Below are 27,036 nucleotides of genomic sequence, written 5' to 3' on the forward strand. Positions count from 1 at the left end.
GCATTGCAGGCTACTAACTCCAAAGTTTAGCAGGGACAGAGACACAGTAGGAAGCTGAGAGGCTCTTTGGCCCACTCTGTGCTCACCTGTCTGGCACAAGGAGAAACAGAGTACAGCCACAGCCCCACTGAGTCAGCACAGGCTCCTTGAGGGATCCTGGCAAGCATCAGTGCAGCCAGTGAAGCTGAGGTCAGAGTGTCACAAGTTCAACTGCAGCTAAGCCTCCAATATCCCATAGGAAACACAAGCAAATTTGCTAGCATTCTACAGAGGAATACACATAGCTGTCTGCACCACAGAAGCCTCAGAGGATTACTTATCACAAATCGAGTCCATCCCAGAGCCACAGTCAGAACAGCTTTGGGCTCAGCTGCAGCTCATTTTTGGCAACACATAAGCACTTATCCCTGTTTGAAGGACACCCTCAAACACAGTGTCAGAGTCACATCAAAGGTTTTGGTCGAAGGGGGAGGATAGCAAAACTTTTCATGAAGATTTTCCCAAGAGTGGAATGCCGTGTAGGAAGTATTTTTGCTCCTTAGTATTTTACACATATAAGAGCAGCTCAAGTCCTTTGGGAATGTACAGTTTAAGCCTTGGATTGTCACTGTGTTATCAAGCCAGGCATACAGTTGCAGTAGCAAAAATGGCACACAATCTGAAACTGCAAACTCAGGTGACAGCCAGACCTGGTGGAACACCATATGCTATTTTTAATTATATTATTCAGCAAATTTGACAGATTTAATAACTTCACTGTAATACTTATTGCCAAAAGAATTGTCTGTTGACACACTGTGCAAGTATTTTTGAACCATGTAATAATATTAGCCAAGACCAAGACAATTATTATAATTCTAATTATTCTAAAACCTGGAACATTAAAGGTCACTAAGCCTGGCTCTTGGCAACTACATTTATTTGCTTTCTGTTTCTGACAACTGACTTTGAGAAACACTACAGGTGCATTTGTTTTCAGAAGTGTCCTGTTATGAGAAGTGAAATGCTCATTCTCCATTAAGGAGAACATCCCCAAAACCATTTACAGTCCTTCATTGTTGAACGCTAAAAACTCTTCTCCTAAAGGATGTTATGGTGCTAGTTATTCACTTATACAGCAATTTTATCAATTTTTTGTGGTATTCTACTAGTCACATTAGTTTTCTAAGATGCTTCCAAAGCAGAAGTTCCCTGTGGTCTTGGAGCATTTTTATTAGCTCCTCAGGAAGCCAATAAATTGGAGCACTTGGTGTAGAAAATGAGATCCTATGCCCTATTTGATATGTGTTTATGTTCCATTGGAATAAAGAGATGTGCTACAGATAGAAATTCTGTTCATTAGCTTGTATTTATTATCAGACTGCAGCTGCAGCCTTTGGGCTGGCTGACATACTTAAAGTGTTTTCTAATATAATAAGTACTTTGGAGGAAAACAGTGTTAGCATTATGAAGCCAAATTCTAAGACAGTTACAAAAAAAGCTACTCTTATTTACTCAGTTAACTTGCTCTAAGTTGAGCTGACATTAAAAGCAGGATTTGGGCTGCATACTTAAATATATGTTAATACACAGAAAGAGAGCACAGTGCCAAGCTGTCTGAAATTGCACAGACTCCCACTAGTGAACCCACACCACACAACACAATCTGTCATGTCAGGAAGACTTAACAGCACTGGTCCAACCCAATCCAGTTGGGACTAGCCTAACCCAGCAATCTCAGCAATGCCCATAGAGCCCTTTGCTCCTGGAAGGCAGCACAGCCTGATCCAGAACTTGAACCACTCCACTTCCACATTCATGCAAAAGGAGTCAGCTCAGGCTCATTTTCAGCAATTAATTTAGAGTCTACATTTAGACTTGATTTAGACTTAGTTGAGTCCTCAACTCTTAGAGGTGTGAGCTCCCTTTTTGTTGCACAGAGTAGTCCTAGCAAATAGTGACAGTTCAAAATAAAACTTCAGGAGAAATTATGTCTAGTGCTAAACTAATGTCACCACTGAGTGTTACAGAAAAGTGGATGAATCTAGTAGTCATTGCAGATATGTTAAACTCGTCACATCTGCAAACTCAATCTACCAAAAGATGGAAAATGCCTGAAATGTATTTCCCCAGGAAGCAAGTTCACATGGAAGAAACAGCAGGAACAATTTCAAAGGACAAGGGATGGAAACACAGGAGCATTAAACAGTGCAGGGAGAGCATGGCCACAGAACAGTACATTGGCCATCTTTTTTATTCACCAGCCACTGGAGGGAAGACATCAAGTGCTTTAACAATGGATCTCAACATTTTTGTGACAAGAACAAAAAATTTAACTTCCACAAACAATGGATGTCACCTTGCAAGACATGACCTTTCTATGCTGACTCCCAGTATCTTGTCATGGTTCCTGGTTTCTTCTTTACCCAGGTACCACTCCATATATCCAAAGTCTTGTCTCACTCCACTGTTTTCAGCTTATAAACTTTGACCCCAGCTCTCTAGCTCCTTGCTTGTTCTCACTTATCCCTCATTCTCAGTCTTTCTGACCATGTCTTTTTCTTCCACTCTACCCTCCACACTCACTGATTGGCTTTTGCAGTCTCAGCCTCACTTCATCAGAAGGAAACTTGCCTCTCAGCTTTCTCCTGCCTTGCACAGCCCTTAAAGCCTGGTTGTTCCACCCTTGTCCTAAGTTCTCCTCCTTTCTTATCATCTCTGCACCAGAAAAGAGATATTTTCTATCTGATTTGCCCCACATCTGCACATCCAGCAGAGGTGATCACAAGGAGAACACACAGAGCACCTGGATGCCCTGGGGGGATGCTCAGAGCAGCACTCAACCTGAGGTGAAGTCATCTGCTTCCACTGAGCAAATCTGAACCAAAATGTTTGGATATTTGGTTTTGATCAAATCCATCCTAGGTCAATGTCTTGAAAGAACATCAAAAGCAATCCCTGATCCCAGAACCACCTCTGACTTGAAGTTCTCCTGGAAACACAAAAGCATATCAGTAGAAGAGAAAGTGGGAAAATTCCTTTCACCAGAGTGAGTAACATTAGGAAGGTATTTCAGCTGAAATACAATACAGAAAAGGGACTCTCTGCACACACACATTATTAACTTGTAAAGAATACATTTATGTCAGAATTCAGAGATTTTTCTCTCAGAGAATTTGCTTTAAGAACAACTTCCTAAGTTACTCCAAGATTGCCCAAGCTCCCCACACCCTGAAATAAAGAATTACAGGATGTACTTTCCTGAATGGTTTTGCCTAGAAATCAGACTTGATGCCCTTTTATTTTTCCCACAATATTCAATGTATAGCAAACATGTGGCATGAAAATTTTTACCCTAATAATTTTATAACCTACTTGTAAGAAAGATCTGTAATAGTGGGTTAAACAATCTCAAATACCACTCTCTTGCCATCAGGTCTGATGAAAAGATACAGAAGAGAAAACTGTAAATACAAGAAACCTTGGAAACAGATACTACATAAGAGCATCAATGCTTTTTGAGCAGTATGTAAAAATGCAGACACACAGATCAAGATAGGAACAAACCTGAATGAGGTTTTTTGGCCTTGAGCCGAATAAATAATTCTTCACTCTGGAATTCAGCATTAACGGGTCATAACCGCCCAACTGCTTGGAAAGGGTCAGGTTCAAAAGGAAACCACTGGGTTTGTCCATTGCCTCTTTATGTCTGACAAATGGCTGAGGGTTTCCTGGAGATAGAAAGGTTGTGCCCAAATGCTTGGTGTTGAAAGATCAGAGAGATCTTTAAGAATTAGCAGAAAGGTGAAAACCCCCGAGGCATGACTATGAAAAAAAAGCTGAAAAGAAACCAGATACATTAATATTAACATTGAACTCATTTAAAACAATTAATTACTATTTCAGAGAGAAAACACTCAAAGATTTAGCTGAGTGTAAGAAATAATAATAGCCATGTTACCTACACCCTCACTAGCAAAGAGCAGGTTTAATATTCCTGATGTTTTTCAGACAAAATGATTGGGAACCAGATGTTATTTTCCTCCTTCCAGGAAGGGAAATGACTAAAAATTGAGTACACTATTGTGTTTGAAAATTTATTTCCTAATCAGAGGCTTTTTGTTTTGCTTGTTCATAAGTAAGCTATTCATGCCTCTGTATTTGAAACACCTACTATTTTGTGTGCAATAATTAGTCCAAAATTTACTTGAGTCCCCTGCCTCTCACCCACATGTCATAATTTGTGGGGGGAAAATGTCTCAAATACTTTATTTCATTTTTATAATGGCTTGTTTCTTTTAGTTTTTTCTGCCCATAAGCAGAAATTTGGACTGAGAAGCTGATTTATTATTACATTTTTTATATAGTTTAACCTAGAAAGGACCAGACAGTCTAATATCCATATACTGGTGTGCACAAACTCCTTTGCATGTGTAGCTAACACTAAAATCCTCATTTTCAGTCCTCAAATGTAGTCAAGTGGTTGGTACAACAAAGTCAGCAAACGCTATTGGTGTAACAGTTAATTGAAGAACCCAAGATATTTCATATAGAAATATTTTGTATTCTGAAGGGAGGGAAGACATGCAAAAGCAGAAGTAGTTCAGTCAACAGTGTACAAGAGAGGAGCTAGGCTGCAAGTATGGCTTCATCCTTCCCCTACAATATCTCCAGCCACAAACATCCACATTCCCAAGCATTGCTCTCCGAGGGGCTCCTTGCTCTCCAAGTGTCTCAGGCCCTTAAGGCTTCCCTGTCCTTACCTGCCCTGGGTGTCTCTGGCTCAGCCTGGGGGCTCTGCAGGGAGCAGCCCCCAGTGCCTCTCAGCCCTCTGCCTGTCCTCTCCCCTCAGATCCCCATGCTGTTCCCATTGCCACATATGGGTGTAGAATAAAGCAAGCTTGCTGACACTTGTGTGTATGTCACTGTGATGATAGTGTGGCAGGAAACTTATCACATTCGGAGTGTACTTGTGAAAATCCCAATCTCTGCATGCTGCCATTTGTATGTGTAACATTTCAAGGAAGCCAATTTAATTACCAAGGAGAGGTCACGGTGCTCTGGGTACAGAGACCCTTTGTCCATGCAGAACTACACCACTTTTTGACCTTCTTTGCCTCAGATGTCACAAAACTGCAGGAGTCTGCTATCTCATCCCTGTCACCACCATCTGGAGCCCTTTTCTTCTTTTCATGTTACTCAGGAGACCCTCTGGTATTTTTAGGAATATCAATTTACTCTTTTTCAGAAAAATATCTATGGAAGTATGCCAAAGAAACACTCCACAAACCCAGCAGATGCATTATGTGAAGACACCTTGCAGTCATTAAATGAGGCGACTACTCTAAAGCCCATCACTTCCCACCGCTTTTCACATCATCATGATTTTTTGACCTCTTAGTCTATACCCTTTAACAAGGATTTAAATACACTAAAAACAGCACAACACCCTCTGCCTGCAGTTTGCCTTAAATAAATCTTTTCTGACTTCCAGCCGTAGTTTTCATTTTATTCTTTTACTCTCATTTATAATGACTCCTTGGCATCCTGTTTCCTAACAACATGCTATTAGCACTTCTGGGTTGTAATCCCCTCTTTAGCTGCCTAACCCAACACCAGCATTAGCATCAGCGTTATCGTGTTATCATGTAACAGAGCTGCATGAAAAATTACAACAGTTGTGCAGCAGTTACAGTGTAATTATTTAGTGCCACTCAATGTGAAGTGCTGCAGTAATAAGTTGCATAACCAATTAAATTTCTGAATTCTGCTCACATAAGAAGCCACTGAAACAATGTCACCATAGAGGTTTCTCAGTCCTGTCTGCGACTGATTTGTGCCCCTGGTGTTCGAACAGGAGCCAAAACCTGAGGTTTGCTGGATTTTTCTACTACTCCCAATAGCAAGGAAAACACACTACTGTGGTCTGGTGAACTGCTACAGTTATTACAATCGATGTTAATATGGGAGAAGATTGCTTGGGGGGAAAAAAATTGTTAGATGAGTAAATTTATACTCCCCAGGGGTGTTCTTCAGCCTTAGACAGAGAAATCATAAGGAAAAAAGTAAATTACTTTTTCCAGCAGACTTTTATAATCATATTACTGCTTATAAATATAAATTGTATGCAAATGAGAAATGAGTAGGAATACTGATGCCTATTCATCTGTCTTGTGCAGTGTCCAGGCACATCTGGAGAACCACTGCAACAGGCTGATTTCATAAATATGACAGTGTTTCTTTTTGAATAACAATGTTTTCCATTTTCCTGACATATTTGTTAGTAAACACCACAGAATAAGTAAAATGTAGCATTAATTACAACACAAATGCAATAAACTTTTGTAACCAATGTTAATTGATTAAGATTTCACTACTTTCTTTCCAGCTTAAAGCTGGCTACCAACTCTGTAATACGCCTATAAGATTCATATGCATCACTCACAAAACTTAACAGTATTTTGAAAAACTTGAAAAATTTAAGTTACAGTTACCTTTGGAAAGGCAAGAACTCCTGTGTATAAATCAGTGAGTGTGCCTGTATCTGTATTTTGCTACTATAAGGTATAAATACATACAAAGAAAATAAGCTATATGTATTAGAAGACAAATAGAAGTCTGAGTAGCAGCAAGATTCTCAGGTCTTGGTTCCTTCTGAATTAAGCTCAGATTCCCAGTCAGTAGCAGGAATTGAGAAAATAGGGGAGATTTTACTATCCATACCAAGTAGATGCTTGAGATCTTTCCTTTTAAATTAGTACTTGCCTGATGCAAATTTCTGCAGCATTTCCTGCGCAACTGTCAAAGGCTATGAATTACATTAATCAACGAAAAATGAGGTGGGTTGTTTTCATGAAGTTGATTCTTCCCTCTTGCTTAGATTGGATCAGCTTCCCATTGGTTACTTGGTGTAATTCATTTTTTGGTCTATAAAATTTTATAGTAGAGTACAATAATAAATCAATCTTTATCTCTAATTGATGCAATTCTGTGTTCAAAACAACAACATTAGATTATATTTTGAGAAAAAGAAAAACCATAGTCTCTGTAATGCTATCCTATGGAAAACTATATAAACACACAGTTTTACACACACAGTCTCACTGAAGCATGGCTGCTGTTACAGCTCTGTGATGGGAAGTTTGAGGCCGTTCTTATTTAACTTCTGCTCTCTTTGGGAAGAGATGAGAGAGAGAGAGATTACATATTTCACTTAAAAAAAGGGAAGGAAGTAGAAACCCTAGTATTCACCAAATAAAAACTAAAATAAGCACCTGTGAAGAGCTGCTGAAGCCAGGTCACTTGACAAAAGAGGCATCAGTATGAGACACCACAGCAGTGCAAACAAGAGCAATTTTCAAGAGCCAGCAAATCTGAATTTTACTTATTCTTTGAAGAATCCCTTGTGCATTTTTGCCCATTGAAAGATCCACTGAATTACTAATAACTGTCATGGGACGATTATTTCAAACTTCTGTCCTTCCTGGTTTTTTACTCCTGTTGAATGAAAAATTTGCACCAAGGAGATACTCTTCCACATCAGTCGGGTCTGTCCTAAAACTTGAACTCTGTGTCAGCAACGTCTGAATTGAACACTGCCATGAAGAGACCAATTGTAAGATTAATTCAAAATCAAAAATCAATTTTTTTTGAGCCACTCAACTCCTATGTCTGTGCTGTATAGGACTCGATAATTTTTTCCACATTTTGTAATTACATAAGGAGTGAAACTATATGAAGTGATCTTATGGTGTTGTTAGTAGTTATTAGATAATACTTTAAAAGTTTTTAAATTTACTGATACCATTTCTCTTTTGCTGCATGACAGGTAGAGTATTTCCAAGGTGTTCCAAAGAACAATATAAATATTTTATGAAGTTATGAAAGAGCCACTACTGTTTGAGCTCAGGGAATTGTTTCCTTCAAGCTACCCTGAGTTAATAACTCATGGGCATCTCCTTCACACAATGTCTTTAGGCAGCCCTAGGTCACAGGGAGGTAAAAACAATTCTCTGATTTGTTCCTGCTCACAAATCTGACCATCAATGAACATCAGTGGTAGAGAAACTCATTCACCTTGAAATCCCAGGTTACAATATTGTTTTAAAATATTTTTGCCTTTTGTCTGATGCCTAGGAAATGTGGAACTCTTCATGTTTCAGTTTGGCTTGATTTTTTTCCCTTTACAGCTATTCACACCTGCGCAAAGTAGGAGTATAAAGCCTGAACAAATTGGAACTTACATTCCTTGGGAATATTTTACAGGTATAAGGTGGCAAAAATCAAGTAAAAAAACCCACAGAGAAAATCAGCCCCATTAGTTTTGATGAACACTATGAAATTTCAGAATTATACCAAAATTTAACATCCATCATTGGTGCAGATAAAGGTGTAACAGGGGCAAGATTTCTGGGACTAATATTGTGATGCTAGTTTTTTGCTTTCTCTCATCTTTGGTGCAAATATAAAAATAAATTTTAAAACAACACCAAAAAAATCAACTTTCTCTCATATTGAAGTGTTCAACCAGAAGACCCCAAGAGGCTTCTGTGATGGCTCATTTATAATATAATTCAACAAGAGCAGTTAAGTGATGCTGTTGTACAGTTTAAATGCCTTTGCTAATTTTCCTGGCCCTGGGGGAGGGGGGGTTGTATCATGTATTTCATTTGAAGCAATATAAATTTCAGAGAGCAATCAGAAACATTCCCTAAGGAGTGCAGGGGGACATATGGACAAAGAACTTCCTTTTATAAATACACACCACGCATTTTTTGTAGCCATTCTGGCAATAATAATGTCTATACTCTATTTCCTCCACTTCTTAATAGGGAGGCTGCTTAAATACTAATGCACACTAGTTATGGATAGACTGTTGTCTATCCATAGACATTTTAAGACTATCCATAGACTATTTAAGTCTATAAGACTTAAATACTAATGCACACTAGTTATGGATATACATACGTGCACTATTAACACACATATCTATGATCAAATACACACACAAAACTGAAATTAATCATTTTCTAAGCAGAGTCTGAAATAACAACCAGTCTTCCCAACTCTGGGAACCCCGTGGCTGAAAGCCACACACAGACAGTAGTGCCTTGGAGATAAGAAGATGAGGAGCTGCAGGAGTGGTTTGCAGATTTCTCAGAAGATCCATCATCTCACTGCTGCGTGGTGGTGGGTTGGACACACAGTTCAGTGTGAACAGAACCAGCAATACTGATCATCTCAACAACTCTCCCCAGTTCACCTCTTTCCAAAGGCAAGCATTCAGATTACCTAGAGCTCCCTGGTGCTCACATACACTGTGAACACCACGACCAAAAAGCTGTTGAGCTGGACTCCAGCAAGCATTGTATAAAAAGACATTCACCTGGGTCTTGTTGAATTGGCACAAAGTTACTCATTAAAATTTATGGCCATCTTCTGTAGTAGACAAGACAATCATTTAAACAGCTGTAAAATTTGCAATTGCATGAAAGACTAAACACAAGGAAAAGAGCAGAAGGTATCATAAATCAAACACAGGTCCTTAGTGTAACATTAACAGCCAGAATCTCCATTTCCAGTGACAAGGCTTAAAAACCACATCGGTTTCACATTGCTGTGTTTTTTTTTTTTAATGTGCTGGATTACCCAGAAGGTAGCCACCCTACAGTCCTAAGCCTAGAGGACTCTTCAGGGCAGTAATGAAAGAGAGACAGGGAAACATTTACTTGGTTCATTAATTTCAAGAGCTCAGTGTTTTTCATTTTATCTAAAGTGGAATCTTGTTCCTCCTCTACACATTTGGTGGGGCTCTGGGATGTGCCTTTAAAATATAGGAAATTCTGAAGTGTTGATGCTGCCATTGAAAGGGCAAGGACATCTGGATCATTGGGCCTGACTTCTGTGAAAGGTTAGCAGATATTACAGGTGATAAAAGTGCTGCAGATACACAGACCTAAAGAAGCTTAAATCACACAGAGGAGATGACATGTACATTAAGACAGCCAAACAGAATCCAGCCAAGCACTGTGGCAGCCTGGCTAGAGATTGCTCCATGTGCCTAGGTCCATTGCAACTCCATGGGAGCAGATCAAAACAGGAAAAGTGTTTTCTGTCCTTCAGTTAAAGCAACCCAGTAGATCAGCAGTATCCAAATATTATTACACACGGTAAATTCTATGTCCTTCTCTGCTTTCCTTTTAGACCTTTGGGAAAACAGATGGACCCTCCTGCACGTCCTCTAGGTCAAAAGATTTGTTGAACCAAAGAAAGAAAATGCCAACACCCTCTAGCAGCTTTCTGTGCTTCTCCTTGGTCTGCTGTATTTTTTACTTCATCCCTTTAAAGATCGAGCTTAACAAGCCTGAAATACCAAAGTCTATGTATTTAAAACACATTGAAAGAAGGAATTCTTTTTTTTCAATACTTGCAATGGTACTGGCCTTTTTGATTAGCAAGAGCCAGCATTTTTCTCAAGCAGCTGTAACATTTCTCTTCATCATCTCCCTTTCCCTACAGATGATAGTGTCAGAGCAGCTGAGACCAGAAGCATGAAGGCTGAGATACCATGAGAACGGCTGTTCTTGCAACAGGAGTTGTAAAATGCATTCAGAAGTCACAAGAGATGTGGCAGCAACACAACATGTCCTTTTCTATTTAACAAGTTCATTGCTTTTGGATACAGCTGTTCCAATTTCTGGGAACTTATTTGAACTGAATGTTTTAGTGCTGTAAAAAGTCTGTGTGGTATCAGCCAGAATAAAGTCTCTTAATTTACTTTCTGCTTTTTGAAGTTTAACACTAACACCATTTCTGCATATGTTGTTTTTAAAAATAATTATTTTCATTAAATAATGGCAATTTGCTCACTGAAATAACTGAGGAAACCCCTGTGTACTCCAGTAAGCACTGGCTGAGGCTTCCAACATCAAACTCCGTCATCCTTAAAGACTTGACCCAGCACCATTAAACGTTACTGGGAATTATGCCATTGGCTTCAAAGGGAGTAGGAACAGGCCCTAAATAAGCAAAACTTCTAGTTATTACTCCAATGGGAGTCATCTTGTCAGGCCACAGAACGTGCCTGCATACGCCAAAAATTCAACAGTGCTTTTTCAATGATATACATACACTTCCTAGGAGTGTTCTGCGTTTACGTATGCACAAACCACTCCAATGCATGTATCAGGTAATTATACAGAGAGGCACAAGGGAGTTCTAAGAGAGCCTGTGTATGAACCCCAGACTGCTTACCCGATGGGTTCAGGGCCCTTCCCCAACATTATCCCTCCAAAATATGCATGCACAGACAGAAAATTAAGTCTCACATAGCAAATTGCCACAGCATGTCACAGGAGTTTTATAATTAAGCTCTGCCCAACTTCTGCCTTACTCTGAAATGAAATTAATTGAAAGAGGGTAGAATTTCATGGGAGGCTTTCCCTCAGTAGTGTTATTTGACTGATGGCTGATTTGCTGACAAGTGAGGCCGACTGTGTTTGGACCCCACTGCCTTCAGCAGAACAGGGTAGAACAAACCCCATACCCAGATATGTGAATTGCCTTTGCAGAGTGGAACCCTACTGCTGCAAGAGTTCTCATTACCCACACAGCCACATGTTGAGACAGGACAAAAACCTGTACTATTCATCTCTGGTGTCTATGACTTGGGGTATTTGAGCCAGTATACATATTTGGGATTTTAACTCAGTTGGAAAGCTGTTTTCAGTACTTTAGAGAGTGGTCCAGCAAGCAGCTAAACTCAGGGGTGCCTAAATTACAGGATCACTGAATATGCTGACTTGGAAGGGACCCACAATGGTTGAGTTCAACTCCCAGCACTGCACATGACACCCCAAGAATCACACCATGTACCTGAGAGTATTGGCTAAATGCTTCTTGAACTCTGCCAGGCTTGGTGATGTGACCACTTCCCTGGGGAGCATGGTCAGTGCCCAAAAACCCTCTGGGTGAAGAACCTTTTTTAATATCCAGCCTAAACCTCCCTTGAACACAACTTCAGGCCAGGCATTGGTCACCACAGAGAGGAGATCAGTGCTTACCCCTCCTCTTTCCCTCACAAGGAAGATTTAACTGCAATGAGGTCTTCCCTCAGCCTCCTCTTCTCCAGGCTGACCAAATGCCCTCAACTGCTCCTCAAGTGGCTTTCTCTCAAGGCCTTTCACCACCCTCATTTCCCTCCTTTGGATGTTCTCTAAGAGTTTTACATCTTTCTTATAATGCAGTGACCAAAACCGATCACAATACCAATAAGCATGGTTTAAGAATTATACAACTCCTGGTTTCCTTTTCCCCTCTATTTCCTTTTCCACTATTATTTATGCCTCACCCTTCCAAGCCCAAAAGTCAACAAGGTCAGAAAGCTTTATTGAATAGGTTTTCTAAATCACATTTAAATGCAATTTCCAGAATCCATTATGCCAAAACAACCTAAGCCTAACACACTTTTGAGAACTCAGCCATTGCACTCTGCTTTTCTAAATCATATTACACTTACTCCACTTTACCAGCTTCTACAAGGCTCAACACATGTCCACGCTTTTGAACCTTTAACTTTCTTTGTATTTCACATTTCACTATAAACATTGTCTTTATCCTGCACACCAAAGGAATCAAGGATGGATACAGGCCAGGATAAACTCTCAAAATATCTCATTGTGGATTTTTCCTCCTCATTGCAGTATTCATGACTGTATTTGAAAACCACAGATATGCAAAAGAATGACTCTTCTTGGTATGAAACAGCATATTTAAGTTCAGGTTTCAACCTTAATGAGTTCAAACCTATCTAATATGCTGAATGAGTAAAGAAAATCTTTAGCAATACAGAAAATATATTTTTGAGATTATACACCTCTGCTTGACAGAAAACAGATTCTTCAGGGAGAGAAAGGAAATGCAAGAGGCTTGAACTCAGCAGCTCAGGAGTTAAACTACAATTAAACAATGAGGTCCAACAAAGATGATATTAGCTAGTAACTCTTGAGACGCCTACCACACCGAAACCCATCCTTTGCCAGAGATTCTTGTTGGATTATTGATTCAGTGAGAGTGCAATTTTTAAAGGAAATTAAATCCTTTTGGAGAAGGACAGTTCCAAAACCTTTAGATAAGGATTATTGTAAAGGGAATTGAACACTGGAAAGGGAACATGCATCCACCCTGAAGAGAAGGGATAGCGCATAACTGCCTTGAAGACAAAGAAAGAGGTGGGGGAAAAGAAAATATATTGTTTGATGTTATCTGAGACGTGATAAAAGAAGTGTGTCCTCTTCTGAGAGTTTTTAAAAACAAAGAATATGATGGATGTGCGCACATACTAAAAGGAGAGGGCTTCTCTCCCTCAAAAAAACACTAAGCTCCCCCACCCAGAGCAGTTTTATTTATCAATACCATGCTGGCTGGCACAAGGATTGTACCAGCTCAAATGCCTTCCCAGCCCTGGGTAGATTTGCTCTGCTGGTAAGATGAGAGGCAAGGGTTTCCCCCAGTAACCCTCCAGATGAACTTGCTGGAGGCCTCCTGTGGCAGGAAGTCAATTTATAGACTTGTGACACACAGCAGCTGCTGCCGAAAGCTCCCCATGGCTTTCGTAGCCACTCTGACCACTGCTGCCACAGCCTCCCTGCTCCAACAGGATCTTGAGAAACAGAAATTTATCCCAAGGGTTCAGAGATTTTCAGGGTTTTCTCTTTTCTACATCAGACTGCTCACATGGAGACTGGCAACAGAAACATGTCCTCGGCTCTATAACCTGTTTAACACTTGTGCTAAAGGAAGAATGCTGAAGTAGCTCAAAGTTTCTGTAAGGCCTGGAGAGCCATCACAAAACTGAGTTTTATACTGCTATTTGAAGCCACTATTTGCTGAGCAGGGTGTTAGCATGGTAGGAAGTTGGATTTGGTCCATTCAGTAGTTTTAAAAACAGCCCATATTGTCTCCTACTTTAAAATCTATCCGTAATACAGGTAAAGAATTGATTGTGACCCTTGTATTTTACTAATAGCCTGCAGTTTGCATTTCTCCTGAGCCCCCACCATCTGGCATTTTCAATGTACACATTTCATTCCTGTACCACTTGCACTACTTTTTCAATGGTATCCTGCCTGCCACATTATTTCTCTTGGATGCAAGAAACCAAGGAATTCCAAGAGCTGTTAATGGCATTTTTCAGTTCAGCAAAAGTCAGGAAGATTTTACCAGTTGGCATTTTTTTATTATTCCCAACTCAAGGAACAGCTGCTTTCCCCCCCCCCCCCGCTGGCATCCTGCCAGGAAAACAAAGCCATCTAGTTAAGACAGATTGTCAGTAACAGACTTTAACCTGATGAGGTAATCACCAAATCAAGTCCTAAGAACAAAGATAAGGAACACGGATTGCTTTACTGAGAAAATGAATAGGAAATCCCTCTGAAAATAATAGTAATAAAATTTCTGAAAGTCTGAGAAAAACCTATCCTGTAGGGCAGAAATATTCCATGTAGGCAGTCCCGACTGGAGCTGCTATTCTCTGTGCCATGTTCAATGTGCCAATCAGATGAGAACCTGTTTTCTTTTCTCTCCTTGTGAAGCTGCCTTTTTAAAAGCCAGAATTTTGCTTCAAGTAAAATACTTATCCTGGACAGGCTATTCAGAGAGCACCTTTTTCACTAAAATTCTCCTGAAGAAGCAGGGAGAACACCTTAGCACAAGAGATCAAAAAAACTCATGCAGACTGACCTAAAAGTCTTCTGAAAGCATCTAAGGGTCAGGTGTGGGGGTGGCATGCACTGTTATACTCAGTCAGGTAAATGGCCAGCCAACATTCACAGCTCCCATAGCTTTCAGAGAAATACCTACATATTTTGCCAGAGCAATTCACTAAGCAAATGCAGAGTACACTTAGATTTATAGTTGGATACTGTAAGCTAGAAACTCCTAGTGCTGTAGAGATTCAACCCAGAATCACCCCAGAAGGACAGCAAGGTCCTTACAAATCTTTTATGATCTTCCTCACAAATGTCTCTACATTACCCATCCAGATTGCATTCTTCTATTTCCCATTGTTGTAAAACAGTTACATCCCATTCTCCATCACTGCTTTTGTTCCTGCCATCCTTCACTAAATTTAAAAACCAGCTCTGGAATATAATCCAGCTACTACTTACCCTGGCTCTAATAATAATATTGTGCCACTCTAAGAAAGCAAATCTTTTCACCTGCATCCACTTCAGCTTTTTCACCAGTGAAAATGAGTGCACAGCTTTCCAGCTATAGTCAGTCTCTGATACTTTTGGATGAGACTTATTTGCAGTGCTATTATTGTAATTTATTACATCCCATCCTCCCTAAATACCATTTTCCTTGCTGCAAACCAAAGATCTCTTTTTCCTGGCATCTAGCAACCCTGCAGTATCTTTGTTGACATCCTGCCAAGATCTTTGCAGGTTCTCAGCAAATCTGTTAGTCTCTGCTGGGGCCAGCTGCTGTCTACAACCCTCACATATTCTGAGTTTCGTTCGATTAGAAACCCCCCTGAATATATTACATGCGTCTGACCTCAAGGGTAATCAGATGGAAAGACACTTCTGCCGACCACTGCAGAATCCTTAGCTCACTAGCCCTGAAATTCAATTTGTATAATATCACAATGGGTGAGAAGAGATCAGGTCAGAAGAAGAAAGGAGTTTTCATCCAAGTCTTCCTCCAAAAGATTCAATCTTGGCATCATGTCCAGGGACATTTATCCCACTCTCCCAAAGAAACAGATGAAATCTCAGAAGCTGATGAGATTTGAACTGTTACCAACTTTTAAAATAAGCTTCAGAGCTGTCAGCATCCCAGTTCCAATCCTTCACAGACTGCAACATATTCACATGATTCAGCATTATTTTATTAGATGTCAAATTTTTCATACTTCAAGAGATTTTTTTGGAAAACTGAAAAGGTTGGAGTGGTTTTCCTTTAAGTGGTCGCTTAGACTGCTCTGGCTTTTGTGAAATAAGATATCTAACATAGTATGAACATACACTAAACACCAACTGTTTGGTAAGAGAGAACCATTAGGCACAAGGTGTGCTGCAGAAACACCTGCTGAAAGAGCCACAATGCACTCCCCTCAGGCCCCAGCCATGCAAGTACATAACGTGCAAGTGGTATGAAAAGCAATGGCTCCGGGACTAGATGAAAACTGAACAGGACTTCAAGGATCAGTGTGGTGGATTGACATGCCAAACCTGGTAGTACAGTTTCTATATAGGAACCAGCCCAAAAGACCTACTCTCTGCAATAACCATAAAAAACCAGGACTTTTTACCACTTAAATCTCAAACGACTGATCCCCAAAAACTGAGGAGTACTGGGGGAAAGACACAGCTTGCAATCATATGCAGACCTAAGAGAAACAAACTTCCAACACCTAGAAAACAGGTGCACACCAACTCTCTAGCCACTGCCAGAGATGCCTAGATACCACAAACATGCCACAGTCCCAGGTTCAGTGGAACTGCAGGTTTGTAGCTGTTTCTGGATCCAGTTTTAAGATGGCACATTTGTGACCTTTAAGTGGTAATAGGCTCCAAGGTAGCAGTGGGATATGCTTTTCAACTCCTTCCAGTCTAAACCCATGCACTTCAGTTTTTACCCTCCTTGGATTCCAGAGCTGGGTCAGACCTTTGTGTCCCATGCTTTCTACAAACTGGGGTTTGGCAGACCTACCTTACCTTCTAATTGTTGTTTTGTGAAACAATAATGAAAAATGAAACAGGCCATAAACACAGCAACTGAAGGAAAAAGTAAAGCAACTGAGCTACAGCTTGGAGCCATGTGAACATGCTTGTTGCAAGAGATGGTCTTTAGCTGTTCTGGTTTAATGCCTCAGTGTGAGTGGGTACCACATGATAGGGCTGTTGATATCACTACTGACTGTCCTTGTGGAGCAGCAGTTATTGCACCCTCCAGCCCAACTTGGCAGCACTTAGAAGAGCACAGGCAGCACCATCCAGCCACATGAAGAGTTTTTCTCTAGTTTTGTACAAATGGAGAATTACCAGGTGAGAATCTCAGAGAAGAATATCCCAAAAACTGCATTCATATAGCCATCACTTGGTCTTTTGGGAACTCACCACCTTACACATCTGTAAAGATCTTCAACCAAGATGCAGTAAAGTTACTGATGCAAAATGCATCTTTAGCAAGCCTACCAGTACCAATGCACAAACTTAATGTGTGGCATAACAAACTACCCATCAATAAGTGATCAGCAGCAGCTCTTGAGCTCTGCCCTGTAAGTGCACCCTGTGGGGTGATGACATCATTTGTGCTAAATGCCAACTGAACTCCAGACCTCTGTTCTCAGCTGACTGAACAACCCCACAACAGATTGGGGGTACCAAAGGACAGGCACATGCTCAGTCAACTCACAAACCTTTGCTAACATGACTTCCCCTTCAATCCACATTAGTTCCAGCTAGACAGCATTTGTGTCACAGGAGTAAAAGGCAAGACAGGTAGATTAAGGGGAAAGGACTGTACCTTTCTTTAGGACTGCCATATTGATATCATGAGAGTCAGTGCAAAAGCATGCCTCATCTGATAAGTCAGGCGCAAGACTCAGTATTACTTCTTCAGAGACAACTCATGCTGCCACTAGAAAATGTTTCAGCTACAAGAGTGCATCTTACTTCAAATATTCCACACACAATGGTACTTTGAGTAACTAGGAAAAGCTGCTTCTTCATAGAGATGATCTATTTATAAATTAGAAAGCTCTAAGACAAAACAAGCACACTCAGAGTAATGCAAGATCTTAAAAGAATGTTGTTGAGGAAGTCTAATAACTGTCTAGAATAAATTACACTACATCAACAACTAACTGTGAGAGCAGAATCAGAGAATCACAGAATAGTCTAATTCAGAAGGGACCCACAAGGATCACCAGCCCAGCTTTTAAGTGAATGGCCCATAGAGGGACTGAAGCTAGGACCTGGGTGTTATTAGCACTATGCTCACCTCCCAGACAGATAAATACAAAGCGTTGGAACTTCATTTGAGTCTGACCACACTACCAGTGTGGTCAGGTATTTTATAGGATTCACGTGGATGTTTCCACACAAAATTTGTTCCTATTACCTTTGACAGTATCTTTAAAAATGAAGATATTGTATAAATTGCTGTACAGTTCACAGATCGTTCCAGTTTTCGGAGCTCAGAACATGCCCATTTACATGTGTTTAACAGTTCTGGACAGCTTGTTCTGCAGTCCTAACCCCACAGACATCCTTCACCACACTGTGAGGTGAACTGGCTCTCAGCAGCAGGAAGGACATGGCTCTTCACGAGGATTATCAACTCATTTGTTGGATTGATGCTTTGAACACTGGTTACTATTTTCCAAATTTTCTTTTATAATGATAGCATTACCCTACTGGCCAGATACAAAGGACAGGTGATTAGAGATCTTTCAGCAAAAAAATTTACACAAAATACATTAAGGAGTTAATTAATGCCTGACACTGGGAAAGGGGACAGCACTGGTATTCCATAAAAGGGAGTCCCTGCTCAAGTAAACAATGTATTAAATGTTGCAGACTAACAGCAACATGGCTAAAGAAAATAGTTTTTAAGAGATCAGTCCAGGCAAATTTTCAGGTTTCAGTCCAGAGAAAGCATCTTTGACATTAATTGGGATTTTGACATATGCTAGATCCTTCACCTGGGAGAATTTCGAATAAGGCAATATTTTTCTTCTCACCTCTTTTATGTATTTCTCTCAAACATTTAAGCACCTGCATTTTGTACATTTACTCATTGGTAAAGTCCTGGCTTCATTTTTGTTCCTATGAGGTGTGACAGTTTTCTCTGGGCCTGAGTTTTTCCACTTGCTCTAGCAATATTCATAAGCTAAGTTTACGCATATGCTTAGATATACCTTGGACTGGGATTTAAGAGAAACAGCTCTATGAATTTGCTTGCATATCCAACTTCTTTCCCTGTGCTGTTATCCACTCAGAACAAAAATGCTCAAGTTTCAAATGAATTGTTCCAAAGATTTGTAAGCATATTAGGAAGATGCCAGTCACACTAATTTAAGCCACCCTGCTGTGCAAAAGAAATTGTTCAAAAAAGTCATGCTCCCTCTGAATCACAATGTACTATAAAGTAATCTGGTGTAACCAATTCAAAAAATATCAGACTCATAACTATACAATGTGAAATGTAGTGTTGATAAGATGATTTTTAATTAGAATTTAAAGCTCATTTTGCAGTTACTCTACGAGACCCATTTTCATCTTTAGCCACCTAGTATTGAAAATTAAAGATTTGCTGGATGCAGTATTTAATAGGTCAAACACAATGAAATTACAAATGTAGATAATAAGGGAGAATCCTTTATTCAGTGAGGAAAAAAATCAAATCTAGAAAAGAGTACATACAGAGCAGAATTGGTTGGAAAGCTTTCATGAAAATAGGTGCCTGCCTTGTTCTCCTCGACTCCCTCTCAGCTCCCTCAGCAAATTAGCAAAATACTAGAGAAAAAGCTGTTCGTAAAAAGTAATTTAAGGAAAATGATATCATTTGAAATTATATAGACTTTTTCCAGTCAAAACTACTTGAATGGAAGAAGATATTACTATCTGTTAAAAAAAATTAAAGTAAAATTGTTCTTAATCAAGTTTCTTGATTTCAAGTCCATTCTTCTCTACATGTAAAATAAGGACAAATAAGATTTTTCATTGAGGAGCATTTGAGATACTGGGTTTTATTGCAACTTAGGATATACTTCTATGTCACTTTTTTGATGACTCTTAGTATTAAACTATGCTTTAAATGTGTATTTTCATGAATAAATCATTTTTTCAAATGTAAAAAGGGTTGAATGAACTATTTAAGATGAGATGTATATCAGTTACTAACATAATCTGCTTGTCCATTTCAGAATCATGCTCAATTTCCATTTTGATCAGAAGGTTTTAACCCTGTCACTGACTAACTTCAATGATTTGTCTGGTCACAAGGTGAAATCACATTGAAACAGTGCTTCCAAAACTCTTAAACATCACAGGTACATGAAAAGAAATTGAAAGTGTTGCTTATATGAAGATTTTTATTTTGCATTCTAATATAATAACTATAGCAGAATCCAACTTTTACAGTGTCAAAAACAGGAACTCAAAAAGTGATTGCTGAAGAGCCTGTTGTGACTTGGAAAGAAGCAATTATAGGAAATCTCACCTGGAGAAACACAATAGTTTAGTCCTGTAGAAACAGCTCAAGAAACTCCTTATAAAAATTATAATGTCCACAACATTAATGGAAACCTTGACCTTCTTTTTTGCCCTTTCCATCCAACTGTACAATAATTTAAATTAGCATGAAAACCACTATTTTCATTCTTACCTTACTGTTTCCAAATTATGTACCCTTCCAAAATAAGGGTTTTTCCACCCTTTCCCCGTTTCCCCATTCCTCAGCTCATACCATACAACCTCTTTTGCATCTTGGTATAAAAAATGGAAATGAGAAAGAGAAAGGAGCTAGACAAGTGAAGAAACCCTCTTCCCTGATGACTAGCCAATGCAACTTAGTTTAAAAAGTTTTTAAAAGGGAATAAAGCTTTGTATCCATAAAAATCCAGTTAGTGGGAAGGGAATCTTGGAGCTATGAAAATAGTTTTGTATCAGTGTTTCAAAATACTCAAAAGTATTTTTCCTACCAAAAAAAACCCGAAAAAAATACACACACACAAACAAAAAACGAACAACCAAAAAAACCCACATGAAACAGAAAACCCCATCAAAAATCCAGTCTATTAACTAAACATCAAGTTTTGCCCTGGCTCTCATCATTGGGTTTGGCACTTCACACTCTTCTGGGAAGTGTTAATTGTAGGGATGCTATGCTTACATCTGCACCTGCCTTTTGCAACAACTCCCAGCTGCTTCAGTGGAGAGAACAAAAGCCAATTCCCAAATTCAGCCACTCAATCTTGACATCTAAGGATAAAACACATTCACCTTTTATGAGCTGGCACAAAGCCCATGCACTAGTTAAATTTCACTTCAGTCCGTTAGGATTTTTGCAAGGACTCTTCTGGGTCTTTCCATAGATGCGATTTCCCTCTTCCCGAGTGAGCTCCTGTACATAACTCAAGCAACCAACAACTCTCAGGAAGATCTCACTTGGTCTGATTATATCAGAACACCACTGACTCCGCTCTCTGAGACCATTCTAGTGCTGCAACTTTGGATAGAATAAGTAAATATTGAAAACACCTAGGTCAGCAGACCTTGTGGCTTTGTGCATTGACTCACATCTTTCTCTGCAATTCTCTTCCCTTTTGCAACTTTAAATGCCTGTGAGGGGATTTTTGTTGAAGTGTGTCAGTGGCAAAATCAGGGCACCAGCTTGTTAAATAAACAATCAGCCCTCCAGCCATTCCAGAAAAAGGATGAGATTTCTCATACTTACATTTTTTGTGAGTTAAGGTTTATTTAGGTTTCGAATCCCTCAAGGCAAGCATGCAATGTGTAAAGCAGAAGCCCATAAGAGAAACATTTCACCCCTATTGCTTACCAAGGAACAAGGCTTTTAGAAACAGATCAGAATGCTGCACTTCATTAAACATCAGCCTTCCTTGTCTAATGAACTTTCTCCTTTATTTTTCTATTGCATTCACTTGTATCTATTTTTAAAAGGTAGCTTAGCTTCCACACAAACAACATATTAGGAGACCAATGGCACTTAATGCTTACACTGTAAGAGCAACATCCAACTAAGGGAATTATCTCTTCCTTTTTTAATCTTTCTTTTGAGTCTAAGAAAGCATGGATGTTACTCAAAAATAGTTCAGGCTGTATAGTTAAACACAACTGGTCTGAAAGAGACACCAAAGAATTAGCAGAAGAAATTCATTCTTGTTTGTTAAAACATCCAGGATCTCACAAATACTAAAGGTTTTATTTGTGTCTACCTAGATACATGCAAAGATATAAAGGATTATGATTTTCCATATGAATGCAAAGATTTTCAGAAGGATGCAAAGAAGCCTGACACCAGAAACCTTTCTCTCTTTCAGATTTGATTGAAGAAAATGATACCATAATGGAATGGCTGGCTGAAGTTCACAAAGCTTGAAAACAACTCTGGACCTGTTCTCAAACATTCACTGTTTCCCAATGGCATTAGAGAGAAGTCTGAAGTTTCTTCAACTTGAAGGCTATTCAGATCCAGGATGGAATGATGAGAGAAGGCCAGCAATACATTGAGGTTCTAAATCTGAATATAGCTGCATTCAAAAGCATTGGGTCCTAACTGCAAGAGCTCCTTTATAAATAAATCAAAGATTTAAAGAAAGCCTACTGAACTCTCAGTCTAGTTGAAATGCATACATGAGGTGAGTGGAAAGAAAATACTCCATTTTATTATTGGAGGAGAATTAGAGTTCCCTAGTGAGCCCCAGCAGAATTAGCTGCAACTCTTACCATGTTCAGTGGAAGCTGATGGTGACCCATCACAAATGGGACCCAAGTATATTCTCACCATCAGGATACTAGTTTAATTTTTTTCATTTTGCACAAAATAAAGCAAATGTCACCTTAGGTAGATTTAGTGTGCTTTTGAAGGAGCAGAGAACATAAGTGGTTCTACAGAAAAAGAAAACCACATCTACAATTTCACATCTTTTGCTTATTAAAGAATAGCAAACTTTTCCAGAAGTTTCTCCATTGTCTCTTGTGACCACTGACTGTCTCTACACTGCATTATTTTGTGAAAAACAAAGAAACTTTTTATAAAGTTCACCACAATTTGTTACTGCTCAGCAGGAACATAATCTGGACTTCTTGTAGGGCTGTAACCCAATTTATTTCCCTGTCAGACCACTTGATGGATGTGTCTTATAGAGTTCTCAAATAGGAGATAAAACTTTTTACCACTAAAGGCAGATAGTACTTTGCCTTTCATCTGCCATCCATGGGTTCAAGCAGCACCTGCTCAGCAAGGCTTCACTAATTCAGTTCAAATTTTTCAACAACCTATTTAAGGTTTTTTTTTGTTTTTTTTTTTTTTTTAATTTAGAATTAAAGCAGAAATAAAACAAACATTTCCATAGGTCCATAGGTGAAAATATCCAGTCTGGAGTTCGCACCCTGAGCAGTATTCCTTCATTTTCACTCACAGCAATGCTGACCTTAAATACAGCCAAAGAATGAATATTTAGACCAGCTGCACTGAGGCTCTGAGTGAGATGTGTGAGCCTGAAAAAGTAAGACACATGCACTCAAAGCTTTCCTAATATATTCCCCTTTGTAAGAGTGATAATATTTCAGCTCTCAATGCTGTCTTTATCAAACTCTAAAATGTACAACCACACCCAGAGATGAATGGGAAATCCCCTTTGAAAATGTATTAAGGCAATATAAATTATTTTTCTCACCTGTGCCAAATATGTTTTTCTAAGCTTAAAGGCTGGTAACACACTGAGTAATGATATGCTATTATTTAAAACAGAGTATTTCCAATTTGTGTAGCAAATAATTCAACCTTTTCAATTTATAAAACTGCAATTTTAGAATGCAAATTTTCCAGAAAATTCACAATAGATTGGATAAGTTTCAATGACCAATTTGTTTCCAGGGAACTAAAGGCAACAATCTAACAGAATTGGAGGACAGAAATATCTGGATACACACATTTTATACCCAAGGTATCATATGATGATTATTAACCACCATTCTAATCCTGTGAATGGTGAGCAGACCTGAGAGCCAAGCATTCTACATGAAAGAGCAACAACATGCCTGTAAGAGTTGTTTTAGGGCCCGGCAACACGTTAAGAGTCCAGGACATAGAAATTCAACTGACTTTGCAATCAATACATTGATTAGTAAAAACTCTAAAGTGATTGCAAAGATGCGGAAGAGCAAAGCAGGCTCATAGCACACTGATTTTGAAAAGTCAACCTGAAACCTACCTACTGCCCCAAGCTTTCCTCAATAACATACACCAACTTTTAAAATCAGTGAGTATTTTTTCTTCTTCATTAAATTAAGCCCTTTTTCCAATAACCTAGATATTCACCTAAGGCTGGAGAAAAGGAAATCAGCCTTTGGTAGGGGTTTGAATATTGCCTATCACTGTGTTCTGCTCCTCTTCCCCAGTCCAATATCAATATTCAAACTAAATGCAGCTCAAACTCCATGGATATTTTTTTTTTTTAACATCCAAGAAAATGTGAAGCAACTTTGACTGTCAGATCTGCATCTAGTCTTCTAAATCTAAGAAAACACAACCCATAGCTTTACAGGTTATTCTGCACCATTTGGAATTAATTCATAATGAGTCTGTGCAGTCCAGGATTCTTCACTGAGGGTTAGATCAGACACCACCTTTCCACTCTTCTGGATCTGTTGCTTTAATGAGACATTTGCAAACATCTTTGTGAAAAGCATAAAGCAGGCAATGGCTAATAAAAGAGAACATCACTAAGACATTACTTCCTCAGCAAACAAGTAACTGGGAACTTCTGGGAACTATCGCAGAAACCAAAGTTAAAGATAGTGCATTCAGAAGCCAAGATTAAAGTTTAAAATAATTATATGTGTTAGAAACACACTTATTAAAGAAAAAACATACACTCAAATCCTCCGAAAAGACATACTTTATGCAGAGAATATCTTGAAAAATGTGCAGTAGATGCTCAAAGTCACAACTCCCCAGAAGAGCTTTTGCTGTGCAAGTAAAACACATTCAGCCTTTATGGTGACATTTCAGTGTCTCCACAGCATATCTGAGTGTGCTTATAAAGCTTTTGTTCCTCTTGTTCCCAAAAAAGAGTTCACTGCTTTCCATACACTATTTGTTTCTCCAAGGGAATATTGCCGATACAGAAGCTGCCATATCAACAGCTGGATAATCTTCCAGGTTTGCTTCTTGAGTCAGAACTAACACTGAGAAGATGGTTATGTCACCAGATTCATAGCATTAGAGATGATGTTGCAAAATTGGAAAAACCTTAATCAATTTAAGTGGCTCAAAGTTTGACCAGCATCAAGACTGAAAAGACTATAAAATACTGGAGTTGCAGAAAAGATGATAGCATTGATTACAATATTAACAGTCAAGATTTCTCTCTTAACACTCAAGGGCAAAGTTTACTTAAAACAAAAGGGAAAAAAAAAGACAGTATGAGATGGCAATTTCTCAGTTTTCTAGCGCTGGCTGAATTAGGTATGTATAACCTGTCTGCACGTAACACCTCCATTCCCCCAAACCAGCCCTCTTTCAGTCATTTTCAAAATACTGACTTACACTCCTACTGAAGGTTCCCACTCTAGAAATACAAACTGGCTCTCAGTTTCCTATCTTCTTCTAAAGGTACTCCTCTAAGGAAATCACCTCTCAGCAGAAATTGCACCTTATTATTTTCCCTCTTCATTACATATGTCTTAAACTTGAATCTCTTAAGCCCCCCTCATTTCGGATGGGATTAAGTGCAGTACGAAGTGTTTGTCCTGAATGAAACAGGACTACAAGGCATGTTTTCGTTCCAGGATTGTGCTACTTCAAGAAGTAAGAACTGCAGAACAGCATTAAGGGGTAAATTAAAAGATTTCAATATTTTAGTTCAAATGTTCACCCATATTCACATTGAAACAATTAGGTAACACCCGCAACGCTATAAAAACAGTACTTGTTACCAAAAAATACTATAAAAGCCTATAAATAATTTAAAGATTAAAGTCTGCTATCAAGTTTCCATAAGCATCTGTGAAATTCCAGTCAATCTAACAGATAAAACTAGAAGTTCTACTTCCACACTTATTTCAAAAGCCAAGAATTATCACAAAGTTCTCAGAGTTTAGACGTAATAAAACTGTGTTTATGAAAAACATATCTATTTCAGATTTGAAATGCCTACAAAAGCAGGTTTCTGATTGTAAATTAGGCAGTTCAATATCCATCAATACACATTAAATTTATTTTAATCTTTTTCACAGAACTAGTTAAGAATTTAGCAGGTTTAAGACTTGACATGGTTATTCCACAATCAACATCAAAATCATATTTCATGCTTTTGAATGCCAACAACTATTGTAAGAAAAAGCTATGTAACAAATTACTCTAACAGCAGGATTTTACAATAGAGGAACACAGGAGTAATTTATAATGCATTTGTTGCTATTAAAAACAAACAAACATTTATAGTCTGTGCTAATTAACTTTACTGCTGAATTAGTAGTATTCCTCACATGTCTTAATTAGAAGAAATATTGCAAGTATGGCACTAAAGTCAAACCCTTCAGTGCGGTAAAGGCTGACACATTTTAAAACCCCTCTCATCCTCTAACACACATGGAGCCTTTGGAGCTGCGTGCACCAGGTTCAGGACTGACACCCTCCACTACACATGAATATGTCACGGAGCAGTTTAAGGAGGAAATGTCAGAAATAAATTACCACAGTTTGAGCACAAAGTCTCAGTGCAGTTATTAGTAGATCTGCCTCACCCATAATCAAGCAAGTCCCTCCTGGTCCAAGGCAGGGAAGTCAATATACCTAAATACCAGGGTACATTGTGCCATTACATCTGTCCATGGAAGTGGAAATTCAGCTTGGCTATGACTGCAATCTCCATCAGCTGTCACAAAGGACATGAAGCATTTATATTGTGTAATTTGTGCATCAATAAACATTTCACCGTTTTGTGGATTTTTTTTGTCTTGCTGCTGCCAATCCCAGTACTATATTGTGGCAAATCTGAAGACACATCCAGTTTCTTCATGAGAAAAAAACAACAACACAAGTGTATCATCTTACCTTTACTGAAGTCAACAGTCATGTCAGGATGAAGCTTGTGTGAAAGCAGAAAAGCATCTGACACCAGAATCACTGAAATACCCATTGGAATGATCTGGGCTGTGCTCAAAGAGTAACAAAGGACCTGTCAAAAGAAAGAGAACATGGTGAATGAGCTCTGTTCCCCACACCCCTTTGAGAAAGGGTTCCTCAGCTTCCTGAATTCCCTCATGAACAGCAGCCATCATGAATGCCAAGTCA

The 27,036-nt window shown here is 39.0% G+C and overlaps 1 long non-coding RNA gene across 1 annotated transcript in view; it reads right to left on the reverse strand.

Moving 5' to 3' along the window:
- LOC119704363 overlaps positions 1-27,036 on the reverse strand; it is a 105,112-nt gene that overhangs the window by 70,942 nt on the left and 7,134 nt on the right. Inside the window, exon 2 of the long non-coding RNA XR_005257946.1 lies at positions 26,797-26,920. This is a non-coding gene — a long non-coding RNA (uncharacterized LOC119704363). The remainder of the gene's footprint in view (positions 1-26,796; positions 26,921-27,036) is intronic.

The sequence above is a fragment of the Motacilla alba genome, chromosome 9, assembly GCF_015832195.1.
Source record: "Motacilla alba alba isolate MOTALB_02 chromosome 9, Motacilla_alba_V1.0_pri, whole genome shotgun sequence".
NCBI classification, from domain to species: Eukaryota; Metazoa; Chordata; class Aves; order Passeriformes; family Motacillidae; genus Motacilla; species Motacilla alba.